The sequence below is a fragment of the Hemiscyllium ocellatum genome, chromosome 1 (assembly GCF_020745735.1).
Source record: "Hemiscyllium ocellatum isolate sHemOce1 chromosome 1, sHemOce1.pat.X.cur, whole genome shotgun sequence".
NCBI classification, from domain to species: Eukaryota; Metazoa; Chordata; class Chondrichthyes; order Orectolobiformes; family Hemiscylliidae; genus Hemiscyllium; species Hemiscyllium ocellatum.
In genome coordinates, this window is record NC_083401.1 from 96,737,407 (window position 1) to 96,755,871 (window position 18,465).

An 18,465-nucleotide genomic window follows, 5' to 3' on the forward strand; every position below is an offset into this window, starting at 1 on the left:
GATGGATTGCATAATGAAAAGGGAATATTTCTTATAGAATAAGGAATGCTACTTACATGGAGGAATAATACATATTGATAATTTTGCTTAGAAGTTGCAACACAAAACAAATTATAAAACACTGTGGTTGAAAAGTATAAGTGAAACATTCTGTTTTGGTTTTCTGAAATCTGGAGAAGATTTACGGATTTGCTTACTGCTTTGACTTTAATCAAGAAATTGTAATCAAACTTTTGGAAATGGTTTGGTTACACTAAAATGTCAGATAAACTGTAATTTACAGCCACAGTTTTAAGATCTTCGATGTACTGATAATCAGACTGTAATAAAACATTACAATGAAACAAAGAACTGTGGATGCAGGAAATCTGAAAGAAAGAAAAATAAAAATAACCAGAGAAACTCTGATCTGGCAGCAACTGTGGAGAGAAAGCACAGTTAGTGTTTTGGGTATGGTGACCCTTCTTTCTAACTAATGGTAGCTAGGAAAGGTGTTGCGTGTGCTGGAGGCAAAGGAGATGGGGGAAGAAAGGAGTATGTGGTAGATGGAAATGGAGCCCAAAGGGCGAGGGCAGGAGATGGTGGTGCAGACAAACTCATGAATAATAGTAAGCCAGGGAGAAAGAAAATGGCTAATATTGGTGAACATCAATCGGTGAAAACAGGTTGACTGTGATGAAAGCAGTTCCTGTCATGACAGGATGTGGGGGTGGGTAAAGGACATGGGACAAAGGTTTTTTAGGCCCTAAAATCATTGAACTCTGAGTCAGAATACATTCCTCTGATTCATGTGAATTAATGTCCATGATCTTTTTCTAAGTGTTTCTGAATTGTAACTTCTTTTCCACCTTTTCATAACTCTCCATGTACGTCTATGTATGTGTTGCAATAAAAAATCTTCTGGGTTCAAATGTTAAATCATCCTTTTCTTTTTAACCCTAAACAGTTTGTCGTGGGTCACTTTAAAAATTAGACTTCACAAACCAAGAGTTTGGGGGAGCACACCACAATCTACTTTTGAAAGAGAAAAGAAAAATAAGAAAAGGAAAAAATATTAAAATAATCTGTTATGGACAGCAGAGTAGAAACATAAAGAATTCAATTCACCTTCCCCTCTAGTCTGTGACACTAGATTTGAAAAGCTGTTAACAGTCTCCATGATCACATTGTGAAAGCACTTGAGATAATATGGCAACGTTCTGTATCATGTCATTTATTTTCCTCATGCTGATGGTCGAAACCAAACTCTTTACTGGTATGGGAGAGTCTGTATATTCTCCACTGAAGGTGTTCTTGGGAATGGAATGCTATTTTGGCATCATTAGTGTAGAATACTCTGAGAATTTCCGGTTTTAGACTTGTTGTTAACTTTTTTTTTAATCTTGGAAGTATTATGCATGAAATGCACATGAAGCATGCAGGTGCAGCAGGTAATCAGGCAGTCTAATGAATGGAATATTTGCCCTTTCTTCAAGGAGGTTGAAGTATGAGTAAGGAAGTCTTATTGCAAATTTACAATGTGCTGATGAGACCACATGGAGTACTGTGAACAATTTTGGTCTAAGGAAAGACATTGTTTCATTGGCATTTCAGAGAAGGTTCACTAGTATGATGCTCGAGATGGCGGGATTATTTTGAGGAGAAAGTGAGGACTGCAGATGCTGGAGATCAGAGCTGAAAATGTATCGCTAGAAAAGCACAGCAGGTCAGGCAGCATCCAAGGAGCAGGAGATTCGACGTTTCGGGCATGAGCCCTTCTTCAGGATTCTCCTGCTCCTTGGATGCTGCCTGACCTGCTGAGCTTTTCCAGCAACACATTTTCAGGATTATTTTATGAGCAAAGGTTAAACAGGTTGGGACTCTACTCATTGGAATTTAGAAAAATGAGAGGTGATATCATTGGAACACACAGGATTCTTCAAGAGCTTGACAGTACTAATGCTGAAATGGTGTTTCTTCTTCTTGGAGAGTTTAGGAACAGAGGGCATAGTCTTAGAATTAAGGAATGTCACTTTAAGATGAGGAATTTCTTTTCAAAAGGTGGGAGTCTTTGGAACTTGCCACAGCTGTGGCGCAGAATCCTTGAGTATATTTAAGGCTAAGGTAGATTCTTGATTAGAAGGGAATCTAGGTTATGGGAAAAGGACAGGAAAGTTGACCTGAGGAGTAACTGATCAACTGTTGAATGGTGGAGCAGGTTTGAGGGGCTGAACTCTTGTTGCTGTTTCTTGTGGTCTTCATTCAGCTAAGCAGCAATGAAATGATGTAAACCTTAAGAATTGTGTTCAACTGCAATCTGTAACCACCTGGCTCAGCATATCTCCACTTGATTCCTTGGTTTGATATTAAATAAGTCCTGATTTATTGAAGACTGTAGGTGGCCAATACAGCAACATGCGCACCTAAAAATGAGATGTCATTTGGTGAAACTGAAGTGCTTTCATGTCAAACAGAGGAGACAGTATGTGATAGTACTAAACAATCCACAACAAATGGATCAGATACAGGTCTGTAAATCAGCTGCATTCAGTTGTGAATGGTGGTGGACAACTAAACCAGAATAGGTTGGAGCTGTTTTCCCTGGAGCATTGGAGGTTAAGGAGTGACCTTACCGAAGTTTATAAAGTCACGAGGGTCAAGGATAGGTAAGTAGACAAGGTCTTTTCCCTGAGAAGGGGGAATCAAGAAGTAGAGGCATAGTTCAAAATCACACAACACCAGGGTATAGTCCAACAGGTCTATTTGGAAGTTCTAGTTTTTGGAGTACTGCTCCTTCATCAGGTGGTTGTGGAGTATAAGATCGTAAGATACAGAATTTGTAGTAAAAGTTTAGAGTGTGATGTAACTGAAATGATATATAGAAAAAGACCCTGGATTGTTTGTTAAGTCTCTCATCTTTTAGAGTGAGCATGTTGGATTCAGTTCTTCCATATGTAAATCGCAGAACATTTAAAAGTTACATTCTCAAGTGTGCTTGAACAATTGGTGTCATGTCGGCCCAGATAATGCATTTAAGATGTGAGCGCCCTCGGATGCTGCCTGACCTGCTGTGTTTTTCCAGCACCACTCTAATCTAGACTCTGATTTCCAGCATTTGCGTTCCTTGTTTTTACCTGTGAGACTGTCTATGCTGCAATGTTCAGACTGATTCTAATCTAAAAAAGGGATATATGGAATCTTACATGAATTCATGCAGTTTTTGAGCAAAATGAAATGTAATTGTGCAAGTACAAATTCACCCCAGAAACTTGTGTGTGTGTGTGTGGGGTGGGGGGCAGTTATGTGTGTCTGCGAGAAAGTGTATGAGTGTAAAGGGGTATAAGTCTGAGACAGGGTGGGAGTGCATGTATGAGCATCAGAGAGAGTGAGTGAGTGTGGGTTTAGTGCAGTGGGGTCACCTGTCGCATGTCATGAACCCAAGGTCCCAGTTGAGCCCAACCACATGGGTACCTTGGCTATCAGCCTCTATTTGGCCACTTTGCGTGGTTGCCTGTCCCGAAGTCTGCCTTGGAACATGGTCACCCGAAGGTCCGAGGTCAAATGTCCGGACCACTGAAGTGTCCTCCGAATGGGAGGGACTACTGTTTGTTGATTGTTGTGTGGTGCCCATTCATCCGTTGCTGTAGCTTCTGCTTGGTCTCGCCAATGTACCATGCCTCAGGCTATCCTTGCCTGCAGTGGATGAGATGGACAACGTTGGCTGACGCGCGTGAGTACCGGCCATGTACGTGGTGGAAGGTGTCCCCAGTGTAATGGTGATATCTGTGTTGACACTCTGACATGTGTTGCAGCGTCTACTGTGACAAAGTTGTACAGTGTTGTCCTGAAAGCTGGGCAGTTGGCTACAAACAATGATCTGTTTGAGGTTTGGTGGTGGTTTACAGGCGAGAAGTGGAGGCGTGGGAAGGTCTTGGCGATGTGCCCATCCTCATTGATAATATGATGCAGGCTGCAAAGAACATGGCGTACTTCTTTGGCTCCTTGGACGTACTGGACAACAAACAGTACCCTGTATGGCAGCGAGAAATCGTAATGACCTCAGGAGACAGACACGAGTTGCAACTGACAGAGTGTCCTTCGTTGTCCAGTACTTCCTAGGAGTTGAAAACTACACCATGTTCTTAACAGCCTGCAACACATTATCAATGAGGATGAGCACCTCGCCATGACCTTCCCCAGGCTCCACTTCTTGCCGCCTTAAAAAAAAAACCCACCAAACCTCAAACAGATCATTGTAGCAAAATGCCCAGCTTTCAGGGCCACACCATACAACCTTGTCACGACAGACACTGCAAGACTTGTCAGTGTCGACACGGATACCACCATTACACGTGGGGCACCTCCCACCGTGTGTGTGACAGGTACTCCTGCAACTCAACCAACGTCTCATGCGCCTCTATCTCATCCACTGCAGGCAAGGATGCCCTGAGGCATGGTACATTGGCAAGACCAAGCAGAGGCTATGGTAACAGATGAATGGGTACCACACAACAATCAACAGAAAGGAGTGGTCTCTCCCAGTTGGAGGACACTTCAGCCATCCAGGACATTCGACTTCGGGCCTTCGGGTGACTGTGCTCCAAGGCAGACTTCAGGACAGGCAGCCAAGCAGAGCCTGATAGCCAAGTTTGGTACTCTTGGAGGTGGCCTCAACTGGGACCTTGGGTTCACGTCATACTACAGACACAGACGTGCATGCACATAGACAGACAGACACGCAGCCGCGCATGGAGATCCTTTCTCACATAAGCTCTCTGTCATACATTCACACGTACATTCCCACCCTCTCACAGACTTAAACCCCTTTATATACATACATACACACACACACACACACACACACACACACACACACACACACGATGTGTATGCCCGCACAAGTTTTTGGGATGAATTTGTACTTCCAGAATTACATTTTACTTTGCTCAAAAACTGCATGAATCCATGTAAAATTCTGTAAATCCCTTTTTTAGATGAGAATCAGTCTGAACACTGTGCCACAGGGCAGCTCACACCTTAAATGCATTATCTGGGCTGACATGAGACCAATTGTTAAAGTTCACTTGAGAATGTCACTTTATAAAAATTCTGCAATTTACATATGAAAAAACTGAAACCAACATACTCATACTAAAAGATGAGAGATTTAACAAACAATCCAGGTCTTTTTCAATATATAATTTCAGATACATCACATTGTAAACTTTTGCTACAAAGTCAGTGTCTTGCATTCTTGTACTTCACAACCACCTGAAGGAGCAGCGCTCCAAAAGCTAGTGCTTCCAAATAAACCTGTTGGATTATAGCCTGGTGTTGTGATTTTTAACTATGGATACCCCAGTCCAACACCAGCATCTCCAAATCATGGAGGGTGTAGGTTTGGAGTGAGAGGGTAAAAATGTTTAAAAGGGATTTACGGGGCAACTTTTTTACGCAGAGGGTGGTGTGTGTATTGAATGAGCTGCGTACAACTGGAGGCTGGTACAATTACAGCATTTAAAAGGAATCTGAATGTGTATGTGAATAGGGAGGGTTTAGAGGAATATGGGCCAAGTGCTGGCAAATGGAACTAGATTAGGTTAAGACATTTTGGTCAGTATGGATGGATTGGACCAAAGGGTCTGTTTCTGTGCTGTATGTCTCTATGACTCTATCCTCAGCAATGCAGTGTTGGGGAAGATAGAGAGTGAGAGATCACAATACTCCTCTAACAGTGTTACATCAATCACCCATCTGACCCTGTTCACTGGTCTGGAGCGTCAGTTTTCAGCTAATTTGATTCATTCCATATGACATGAAGGAAGCGCTGAATGCATTTCAGAAATAGTATTGATGATTTTTGCTTCAGAACTAGCCACATCCTGAGTGGAGTTAGCAATGGAAATGGCTCAAGTGGAAAATGGCTCAAGTGCGACCTGTATTCAAAAAAAGTACCCAAAGTAGCTAATTTCTGCTCCATTAGATCATCATCAGAGAGAGAGTGTTATGAACCCAGATGGTTGTTACTGGGCAGGTCAGATTCTCGGCTGAAATTTGGCTTGACAGATTTTTTTTCTTTTTGATTTTAATGAGGTGGTCTTTCACCGAAATGCAAATATGCAGTGCTTCAGGTTTTCTGGATAGTCTTGGCCTTTTTTAACTGGAGTGAAAGATTAAAACGGACCTAAAGGACAACTTTTTTTACACCGAGAATAGTTTGTATGTTGAATGGACCACTAGAGGAAGCGGTAGATACAGGTACAGTTATAACATTTAAAAGACATTTGGATGTGTGCATGAATAGGAAAGCTTTAAAGGGTTATGGACTAAATGGAGGCAAATGGATCTAGCTTAGTTTGGGAAACCTGGTTGACATGGACCAACTGGACCAAAGGGTCTGTTTCCATTCTAATAAAGCAGAAATTTCTTACACAATAGAAATGAGAAAATTAAGCCAAACTATTTGCATAGAATATAATTTTAAAAATTTCTAAACACACTGAAACATATGCTCCCATTGATCCCACAATTTTTTCAGTAGTCACCAGAGAGAATTCCCTTCTCTTATATCTATAAGGTTTAATTTAACTATGGCTTAAATTCCTCCTACTTAAGAATCTGCGAGCTCCTGGAGCAACTCAGCTTAGCTTTAAAGAGCTCCTTCAGGGATATAACTAAATGCTCTAGTCTGGAACTTTGAAACTTAGCTGCTGTTTAGTAACCATTCTGAATCATCTCTTTTTTTTTGTCAGGAGCAAATGTTTTCACATTCGACTTCAGCTACACTTCTACAAAACTGCCAAAGTGAAATGCAAAACCTTTCTCCAAACTATAGATGTTTTGCCTAATCACTAGGAACAAATATCAATATCAGACTTCATAAGCTCAAAGCCTAATGCACAACTCTTTACTTGTTCGCTCGTTAAAAACTCTCCCAATGTAAATAAATTCCCATTAGCTTCCATCTCCAATTGTTTTGTAAATAGAAGTACTTACAAATTAATCATTAAACCCCTTCAGAGACACAAACCAAATCTCTCATACCACCAGCTCCTATTCAAGGTGTAAAATAAATGCTGTTGAAATTATGTTTAACTATCACACCTTAACTAAAAACATCAATAACTTGTTTAATGATGCTTAATTTTGGTTGCACCAGGGATAGTCAATTCCTGACCTTGTTATAGCCTTTTTTAATGTAGAGAAAAGAACTGAAGTGTAAAGGTGAATTGAGTGTGATTCTCTTGACATGAAGCTAGAGTTTAACTGAGTGTGGCATAGAGAAGCTATGCTGAAACGGGAGTCATTGGAAATCTGGGGAAACTCTCTCTGGATTGGTGTCATACTTAGCACAAAAGGTTGTGCTTGTTGGAGGTCAATCATTTCAGTCCAAGGGCATCACTGCTAGAATTCCTTGGAGTGGTGTCCCAGGTCTGACCATCTTTTGCTAATCAAGAGATTCTTTTCGCTACATAAGATAAGTGGGAGTGTTCATCCTATTCTCTCAGTACCTCCACTACTAAAGCAATACCTATTTATATGCAGTAAGACTGAACAATACAGAGGTCTGTGCTGATATGTGGCATGATTGTTACTTGCCATGCAAGTAGTCGAGTAGCATCACCAGAGAAAGGATCTAACAATGTTCCTGTGGCATTACTATTGCTGAGTCTCCCATAATTGGAATCTTGCAAGTTACCAATGAGCAGAAACTGAACTGGGCCAATCGGATAAATACTGTAGCTGCAAGAGCAGGTCAAAGGTTGTGAATTTGGCAAACAAGCCAGCTGATGGCCCAAATGTTCTTCCTTCGACTCCAAGGTACAATTTTCGATTGTGAATATTCTCTACTTGCATAGATGAACAATACTTGAGCTTGACACAGTACAGATCAAAGCAACATGTTTCATTGAGAGCTCTGAAAAGTTGATGAGTCTGAACGTTGACTCTGCTTTCTCTGCGCAGATACTGCCAAACTTGATTTTTTTTTTCCAATAATTTCTGTTTTTGCTTCATTAGCATCCTATAAAAGCCTTAAACAAAAGAACCCAAAGGGCAGCTCAAAGAAGGATCACTGAACCTGAAAAGTTTATCTCTGCTTTCTCTCCACAGTCAGACCTGATGAATGTTTCCAGCAACCTCTGGTTTGGCCCTTAAAAGCATTCACCAGTGATGCTTAGTGCACAGTCCTATTACTATTTGCAAGAAGCCCCACAGGAACTTGCCTAACTACTTCGGCAATATTCAAACCTACTGTTTTTATCATATAGAAGAACAAGGGCAGTAGGTACATGAGACAACCATTAACTGTGAACTCCCTTCCAAATCATTGCTGGGTCAAAATCCTAGAACTCTTCTCAAAGTACAGCTTGGGTTGTTCCTATACCCTAAGGACTACAGTTCAAGAAGGTAGCTCACCATCGCCTTCTCAAAGGTGACAAAGGATAATCAGCAAATGTTGGCCTAGCCAGTGATGTGCATGTCCTGTGAAATATTTCAAGAAAACCTCCTTCAAATATGTTTGAAGCTTAAATTTCCAAATGTCACCATGAGGAAATGCAGTAGCGCACCTGCCAATGGAGAGGATGTTTATTAATGTGGAGAGGCTTGCACCCTCTAAGGGTTGCGACCCATGATTTGGGAACCCCTAACCTCATCAATAATAAGACTAAATGAAATAATTAGAGTTTTTAAGAGTTCTAACTTTCCTTCAAAGTGTATTTACTACTTGGTAATTCATCTTTTCTCAATCTTCTTAAAGATCTCCTTAGTCATCCTACGTAATTAAGGATTTGGAAGAACTACAAACTTGAGCTGTATTTTCATTTTGCTTTTTAAAGTAAATTTATAGAATGGTGTACATTTCATACTGTAGGATGATATGAGGGATCTAAAGGTTTTGTCACTTTGTTTAGTTCTGATTAATCCTGTCAAGAACAGCGTTGCTGTTTACCCTGAAACACACTGGATTGTTGGCACTGGTTGCTATGAATTACATCTGAAGGAGAAATTCCCTTCATAGACCAGTTTTATTTTAGTCAATTCAGTTTTCTCAATGATACAAAATAAAAAGCACCAAGTGAAGAACTGGTGCAGATAATACCTTAAGACATAGGAGCAGAAATTAGGCCACTCAGCCCATCAAGTCTGCTCTGCCATTCAGACATAGCTGATGAGTTTCTCAACTCCATTCTCCTGCTTTTCTCCCTGTAAACCTTGATACTCAAAAACTTATCAATCGCAAATTTAATTATAGTCAATGACCTGACCGCCACAACTTTTATGTGGCAATTATTTCCATAGATTCACTGCTCTCTGGCTGAACAAGTTTTTCCTTATTTCTGTTCTGACAGGTCTGCCCTTTACCCTAAGGCTGTGCCCTCTGGTCCTAGTCTCTTCCACCAATGGAAACATCTTCCCTGCATACACAATGTCCAGGTCATTCATTATTTTGTTAGGTTTCAACTAAATTCCGCCCTCATCCTTCTAACTCCAAGTATAGATCCAGAGTTCTCAAATGGTTATCATACATTTAAGCTGTTCATTCCTGGGGCCATTCTAGTGAATCTCCAGCGCCAGTACATTCTCCCTGAGATATGGATCACAAAACTACACACGTTACTCCAAATGTGGCCTGACTAGAGCCTTTTAGAGCCTTAGAAGTACATCCCTGCGTTTATATTCAAGTCATAGGTCTGTTTCCATGCTGTACATCTCTATCGGTCCAACCCGTCAATGCCGACCAGATATCCCAACCCAATCTAGTCCCATGTTCCTCTGGCAGCTCATTCCATACTTGTACCACTCTCTGTGAGAAGGTTGCCCCACAGATCTCTTTTATATCTTTCTCCTCTCATCCTAAACCTATGCCCTCTTGTTCTGGACTCCCAGGCCCCAGGGAAAAGACCTTGTCTATTTACCCTATCCATGCCCCTCATAATTTTGTAAACCTCTATAAGGTCACCCCTCAGTCTCTGACGCTCCAGGGAAAAACCGCCCCAGCCTGTTCAGCCTCTCCCTATAGCTCAAATCCTCCAACCCTGGCAGCATCCTTTGTAAATCTTTTCTGAACGCTTTCAAATTTCCAATAAGAAAGAGACCAGAATTACATGCAATATTCCAGCAGTAGCCTAACCAATGTCCTGTACACTCGCAACATGACCTCCCAATTTCTGTACTCAATACTTTGACCAATAAAAGAAAGCATACCAAACGTCGTCTTCACTATCCTATCTACCTGCGACTCCATTTTCAAGGAGCTATGAACCTGCGCTCCAAGGTCTCTTTGTTCAGCAACACTCCCTAGGACCTTACCATTAAATGTATAAGTCATGCTAAGATTTGCTTTCCCAAAATGCAGCACCTCGCATTTATCTGAATTAAACTCCATCTGCCACTTCTCAGTCCATTGGCCCATCTGATCAAGATCCTGTTGTAATCTGAGTCCTGTTGAAATGAATACCCTTATTGTATTTACCTTCCTTACTACTCACTCCACCTGCAAGTTTAGCTTGAGACAATCCTGAAATAGAGCTCCCAAGTCTCTTTGCACTTCAGACTTCTGGATTTTCTCCCCATTTAGAAAATAAAGATGTGACACAATGTGATTTGAAATTTAGATGTGATGTGCCTTTGATGTAAAAAGGATCAGAGATTATGGGGCTAAAGCAGGAACAGGATACTGAATTGGATGATAAACTATGATCATAATTGAATGGTGAAGCAGGAACAAAGGATCAAATGGCCTGCTCTTGTTCCTTTTTTCTGTTTCTATGATTTCGAGGATAGTAATGTCATTGAGTGTCAGGTGAGATTGAATATGTTCTTCTGGAGTTACTCCACACTTAGGCAAAGGCAGATCAGGGAGGTAAATGTGTGACTTGAGGATCAGTGTAGAAGGGAGCAGTTTAGATTTTTGGGGCATTGGGATCACTTTTTGGAAAGGAGAAAACTGTTCAGAAGAGAGAGGCTTCATCGAAGCAGAAAAGTAACTAATCTCCTGGCTGACAGAGTAAATGGTGCAGTGGGGTAAATTTAAACTTATGAAGTTGGGTGGGGGTGGGTTGATTAATGGCCTAGTTTTGGAAGTACCAGAGAAGATGACGATTTGGAGAATGGAAGTGAGCGAAGGCTTGAGTGTTGTCAGTATACAGAGAAATGCCCAACTTTCAATGGGCAAGAAAGAGTGTAGGCAGGATTAAATTATATGTCTGTAATTGCATGGAGTACAGTGTACAAAATTGGAGAACTGGAAGCATAAATTATTATAGCAACATAGGACATAGTAGTATTGACAGAAATGTGTGCAGAACAGCACTGAATACTCAAATTTTAATGGAAATGAGGTTGGTAAAAAGGAAGGGGCTGTGGCAGTCTTGGTCAAAGATCATATCATTGCCCTTACATGAGATGCAGTTCCTGAATTAGAATCTATATGGTTGGAGGTGAGAAACAGGAAAGGAGCGGTTAGCTTGTTGCATGTTTATTGTAGACTTCTAAGTAGGAGGAAGCAGAAGAGAGCATTTGTTGGCAGATTACAGAAATCTGCAGGACAATTAGGGTTGTGATAGTTGGTGATTTTAATTACCAAAGGGTAAAATGTGGGGCACGAAAGGGGAGAAATTCCTGCGATGTGTGCCGGAGTGTGTTCTGGAACTTTATAATTCCAGTCATACCATAGAGGGAGCTGGACCTGGTCCTAGGAAATAAGGCAGGCCAAATGGAGAATGTCAGAGTGGAGGACCATTTGGAAAACCGCAATCCTCACGTTGTAAGGTTCAATTTTAAACTGGAAACGGATAAAAATCAGTAAATGATTAAAATCCTAGACTGGAAAATGGCAGATTTGAGGGGTCTCAAATTTGAATAGTGTTCATTGTGGAAACACATTTTAGTAGATAAACAGTGAATGAAAAATGGGAGAATTTCAAATAGGTTGCAAGCTAGGTACATAGCCACGAGATCGAAGTATGGGATATGCAAAGCTAGAATACCCTGAATGACTAAGGATCTTGATGAGAAAATAAGGAAGATAAAATAGGTGTATGTTGCATGCCAGAATAATAATAGCAATACAAATCAGGAAGAATATCTCCAATGCAGGAGAGGCTAAAGCTGGAATAACGAAGGCCAAAAGAAAGCATGAGCAAAGGATGGCAGGCTCCATTAAAACAAATAGTAAAATATTCTTCAAACATATTATTAGTAAAGGAAAGAATGGGGCCCATAAGTAACAAGCAGGGTAAGCTGCTCACTGAAGCAAAACATATGTCACAGGTACCAAATGAATGTTTTACTTCTGTCTTTACCAAATTAGAAGTTGGTGACAATGGCCCAGTTGAAAATGTGGGCATTGAGCAATTGAGGAATAATGTCTAATAAAGGTGAGCTGCTAAAAAAGCTGGCAGACCCCAGTTAGAGAAGTTGCCAGACCTGAATATGATGCATTCTAGATTGCTGAGAAAGGTGAGGGAGCAAATTGACAGATCCAAGGAAAGGTGTGAGAAATTGGGCTTCTCCTCGGAACAGAGAAGATTAAGAGATGACTTTTTGAGGCATTGAAAATTATGAACAATTTTGACCGGTAAAGAATATTTTGTTTTCACTAGTTATGTCATGTCAGTAACTAGACGTCACAATTTCAAGTGAATTAGAAGTGAGATGAGATTCTTCTTTGAGATAGAATGTGGGCAAATGTGAGGCTATACGTTTTAGTAGGAAAAGTAGAGAGGTGAACTATTTTCTAACTGGGGAAAGACCTCGGATATCTGAAGCGCACAGGGCATAAAGAGAATGCTGAACTAGGAAGGAAAAATGCAATGTTGCCACTCATTTCAAGAGGGCTAGAATGCAAGAGCAGAAATGTACTACTGAGGCTGTATAAAATCCTGGTCAAACAGCATTTGGAAAATTGGAGTTTTGGCCCCCATATCTAAGGAAGGATGGAGGAATTCCACAAGAGGTTTCCAAGAATGAAGCCAGGAGTGAAGGGCTTGTCACGTGAGGAACAATTGAAGACTCTCTCAATAGAGTTTACAAGGATGGGAGAGAGGGATTTCATTGCAACTTACTAAATAGTGAGGTGCCTGAATACAATGGACATGGAGAAGATGCCTCCATTAGTAGGAGAGATTAGGACTTGAGGGCACAACCTCAGAGTGAAGGGGTGGCCCTTGATAATTTAATCAAGGAGGAATTTCTTCAGCCAGAGGGTGATGACTGGAGGGAATTCCTTGCCACAGAGGGCTGTAGAGGCCAAGTTATTCAGTGTATTTAAGACAGAGATAGATTAGATTCTTGATCAGTAAGGGGATCAAGTGTAATAAGAACAAAGCTGGAAAATGAGGTTTGAGAAACACATCAGCCATGATCAGATGGTGGAGCAGACTCGATCGGTCATGGCCTAATTCGGCATCTTATGGTCTGTTTTGTGATTTTATGGTCATTGCTTGGCATTTGTGTTACTTGCCCCTTGCCAACCCAAATCTGAATATTGTCCAGATCTTATTGCCTTTGGACACTGACTTCTTTGATATCTGAGGAGTCATGAATTATGCTTAATACTTTACAATCAGTGAACTTCATTATTTCTGTCTTAATGGCAGAGGGATAGTGGTTGATGAAATGGCTGAAGATGGTTAGGCCAAAGACACTACCTTGACAAACTCCTGCAGGAATATCCTAGAACTGAGATGATTTGTCACCAACAACCAGAACTATTCCCTTATCCTATGTAACCGGAGTGACTCCAATCAATGTCGGATTACCTATCAAACTCACATTGACTGCAATTTTGCTAGGGCACTTTGATGCCACTCTCGCTCAAATGTGTCCTTGATGTCGAGGGCAGTTATTCTCACCTTGTCTGTAGAATTCAGGTCTTCTGCCAATGTTTAAATCAATGTTGTAATGAGGTCAAGTGTATTTCTGAAGACTGTTGTAGTGATTGAGTGCACTGCAAAAAAAAAATCATTGCCATAAGCTTGGGGGACAGTTTGTGCAAACCTGCATCATTGTGAGCTCAGATTTACTGGCTGCAGAAAAACTTGAATTATTTTACAGTATGAGTTTCACTCTTAAGGAGTGTAGTGGATTCTCCAAAGAGGGTTTTTGGAGGTCAGGTGCACGGTTCTCTGAAAGTGGAGTCACAGGTAGACAGGGCAATGAAGAAGGCTTTTGGCACACTGGTCTTCATCAGTCTATACAAGTTGCGAAGTTTTATATTGCAGTTGTTCAGGATATTGGTGAGGTCACACCTAGGAGTATTGTTTAGTTTTTGGTCACCTAGCTATCGAAAGGTTGGTATTAAAGTGAAAAGAGTGCAGAAGAAATTTATAAGGATGTTGCCACAACTGTAGGGACCAAGTTGTTGGGAGAACTTGGACAAGCTAGGACATTTTTCTTTAGAGTGCAAGAGATTGAGGGGGCATTTTATAGAAGGATGTAAGATCATAAGAGGCACGGATAGGCTGAATGCATTCAATCTTTTTCCCAAGATTGTGGAATCAAGGATGAGAGGGCATCATTTTAAGGTAAGTGGGGAAAGAATAAAAGGGAACCTGACTTGTAACCTTTTTACACAGAAGGTGATGCGCACGTAGAATGAGCTGCCAGCAGAAGTAGTTGAGGCAGGTAAATTAACAACATTTTAAAAAGAATTTGGACAAATGCATGGATAGGAAAAGTTTTTAGAAGGGTATGGGCTAAGTACCCAAAGCCAAGGAAGTGGGGTTAGCATGGACCAGTTTGGGCCAAAAAGCCGGTCTCTGTGAGTGACTCTATGACTCTCTCAGGACTGTGTCAGCTGTTTTGAGACATTAAAACATTTCTGAAAGATTTTGGGACTGATTTTCAAATTCTACTGTCTGGCTGTTGATGATTCAACCAACGTAAGAAATAATGGCATGGTGGTTGGCATTGTGAAGGTCGTGTTTCCATGCTGTATGCTTTTATGTTCTTAGGTATAGACCAACTAGCGATCTTTACATGGAATCACAGCATATTTGGAAATGTGAGGAAGTTTGCTTTCTTTAGCAGCAATGCATGATACAAAAAGGATGAGGATTTCAGAAGTGCATGGAATTCTGTTATTATTTGAAAAATTAAGTGGTCATTCTTGGAGCTCCAACAATGTAAAGGTCTCAGATGGGGTTAACTGTTCTAGTCAGTTACGAAATGAATTGCCTCAACCTTGATCAGAGTTATTTTATTGTTCAAGGTTTGTGCGAAGATTTGTAGCTCGGGTGCTCGTTGTTGTGGTTCTGTTCACCGAGCTGGAAGTTTTTGTTGCAAACGTTTCGTCCCCTGGCTAGGCGACATCATCAGTGCTTTGGAGCCTCCTGTGAAGCGCTTCTTTGATGTTTCTTCCGGTATTTATAGTGGTCTGTCCTTGCCGCTTCCGGGTGTCAGTTTCAGCTGTCCGCTGTGCTGGTTGGTATATTGGGTCCAGGTCGATGTGTTTGTTGATGGAGTTTGTGGATGAATGCCATGCCTCTAGGAATTCCCTGGCTGTTCTCTGTCTGGCTTGCCCTATGATAGTAGTGTTTTCCCAGTCGAATTCATGTTGCTTGTTGTCTGCGTGTGTGGCTACGAGGGATAGCTGGTCGTGTCGTTTCATGGCTAGTTGATGTTCATTCCCATTCCTAGACGTGATAGTACAGAGAACACCAAACGGAGAATTCACCACAAGGGTACACAGGAAAACAACACACACAGACCAAGTCCTAAACTATGAAAGTAACCACCCCAACACACACAAACGAAGCTGCATCAGGACACTATTCAAAAGGGCCACAACACACTGCAGTACACCAGAACTGCAAAAAGAGGAAGAGGAACACCTATACAAGGTATTCGCCAAAAACGGATACCCGTGCAACTTTATCAACAGATGCCTAAGAGACAGACCACGGAACGAGGACATGCCACAACCCAAAGGACTAGCCACACTACCATACATCAGGAGCATTTCAGAACTGACAGCCAGACTACTGCGACCCTTAGGACTCAACGGCACACAAACCAACAGCCACGCTCAGACAACAACTCACTAGAACAAAGGATCCGATACCCAACATGAGCAAAACTAATGTAGTTTACAAAATACCACGCAAGGACTGCACAAAACACTATATAGGACAAACAGGAAGACCGCTAACAATCCGCATACATGAACATCAACTAGCCACGAAACGACACGACCAGCTATCCCTAGTAGCCACACGTGCAAACAACAAGCAACATGAATTCGACTGGGAAAACACTACTATCATAGGGCAAGCCAGACAGAGAACAGCCAGGGAATTCCTAGAGGCATGGCATTCATCCACAAACTCCATCAACAAACACATCGACCTGGACCCAATATACCAACCAGCACAGCGGACAGCTGAAACTGACACCCGGAAGCGGCAAGGACAGACCACTATAAATACCGGAAGAAACATCAAAGAAGCGCTTTGCAGGAGGCTCCAAAGCACTGATGATGTCGCCTAGCCAGGGGACGAAATGTTTGCAACAAAAAGTTATTTTATTGTGTCACTGCTTTACTTATCAACATAATTTGTGTGCATACCTAAAGTCAAAAGGAACGTCAAGTATTAACTTTTAAGAAAGCAAAGCACCCAATTTGAAAGAGACCTTGAATTTGAGTTTGATTGATTGATTGATTGGCTATTGTGAAGTGAGCTGGCTCACCTGAGGATGTAAGCTGATGCAGTTTTATGAACTGAGGAATGAAGTGAAAATGTTCATCGGGTGGCCTATGACTGAACTGAGTGAGCACATTTGACTGACTTTTCATGGTCAACATCACGTTTTACCTGTTTGAGCTCAATGTCAAATTGCAAGCACCTAACCAGTTTGTTTATTCTTTCAAATGTGAAATAATTTGAATCCAAATTAATACTTTGACAAATGTAGCAAAAGAGGAATGCAATGTATTTTTCTACCCTTCAGAGTCAAAACCTTGTAATATCAGGAGCGCATGCCAGACTGTACAAACTTACTTCAGAAATTTTGCATGCAATTTGAAGACGGAAAAATGAAAGAACTGGAATTAAATGTTTTTGCCCCAGCACTCAATATTGCAGCTGCTAATATATCTGAAAACCTTCACTGTGGCTTTGTAGTTTTGCACCTTGAAGTTGAACTACATGTAGGTCAAATACTGTAACCTGCCTCTGCTGGAGTTCTGTAGACTTGATGTAGTTGCTACTGACTTTCTAAACTTGGCGAGACATGCTGAGTATTGCATCACTATTCTAAGTTCTATTTAAAACTTTCCCTGCGAAAGAACCGTTTGCATACCAGGTTAACATATGAGAATTTGAAACAACAGTTGTGAGTAGCAGAATCTTTGCTAGCAGGCATAGGAAGGCTAACTCAGGCAAAGAAACCTCAGCCAACACATTAAAACAGCGGGTGAGCTAAATGTTTAGTTTTCTCAAGCAAATTGAACTTTTTAATTGTACAGTCCTTGATTATTTCTATCTTTTGAGCTGATCAGTTGATTTTTTTGTCAGATAGCACCGTTCTTTGCAATGTAGTAGGTACTGTAGTCTGTAGTGTTTAATCCTATAAAACAAGGGGAGTTGGGGCTGGACCCATAATTGAAACCAGCTGGATATTGCTTTGAGGATACCCGTTCAAATCCCATTATAACAGTTGGTAAGTTTAAATTTAGATAATGAAAATCTGGAATTGAAAACTTGTTTCAGAAATGGTGGCCACATTGTAAAAAAACCCCTTTTGGGATAGGAAATTTGTCATGCTTACCAGGACTGACGAACACACAAACTCCTGCTTCCTTTAATCTGGTTGATCCTTACTGCAATCCAAAATGTTTTTAGGAAGCGTTTTATTACTAAGGCACTTGTGGATGGGCAGCAAATGCTGGCGGCCTTGCTAGGAATGCATGCATCCCATGGAACAAAGAAATAAATTAGCCAGTTGATATTTTGAATGCATGAGACCTGTGGTATTTTGGTGCCATGTTGAAAGATGACTCTTACACCAGAATACTTGTAATACAGTAAATAATAGATTTAGCTTTTTGTCTGAATGAAGATTAAATTTCCATGTACTGGATCACTTTCCATTTACTCTTCCAAATTACGTTTGAAAATATCAGTAATACTGAGCAGGTCATGTAACACTGTTCAAGGTTGAATGATGGCTTTTCCAAAATGTTAGAAACTTAATGGATGCTAAAAGGCATAGAAAAGAAAGAAGGGGAAAGTTTGACAGGCAAGGAAGGCAGGAAACATTTCAATAGCAAAGGAGCAAAGGTATAAGGCAAAAGCAGATGGTCGTGAGATAAATGAAGAAACAAAAGTTGGATCCAGAGTAAATTCAAAAAAATACTCCAATCACAATCGAATACTGTCTGAAGAGGGGTCCAGTCTTCAGATTTCTGGCATATGCAGTTATTCGTTTTTGTACATTACCTCAGTGTTTTATTTGTTGGTTTAAGAATAAAATAATCAG

The 18,465-nt window shown here is 40.9% G+C and overlaps 1 protein-coding gene across 4 annotated transcripts in view; it reads left to right on the forward strand.

The window, feature by feature from the left end:
- The window catches only part of usp46 (ubiquitin specific peptidase 46), a 99,842-nt gene that overhangs the window by 44,435 nt on the left and 36,942 nt on the right, over positions 1-18,465 (forward strand). The gene's annotated exons all lie outside the window — the stretch shown is intronic.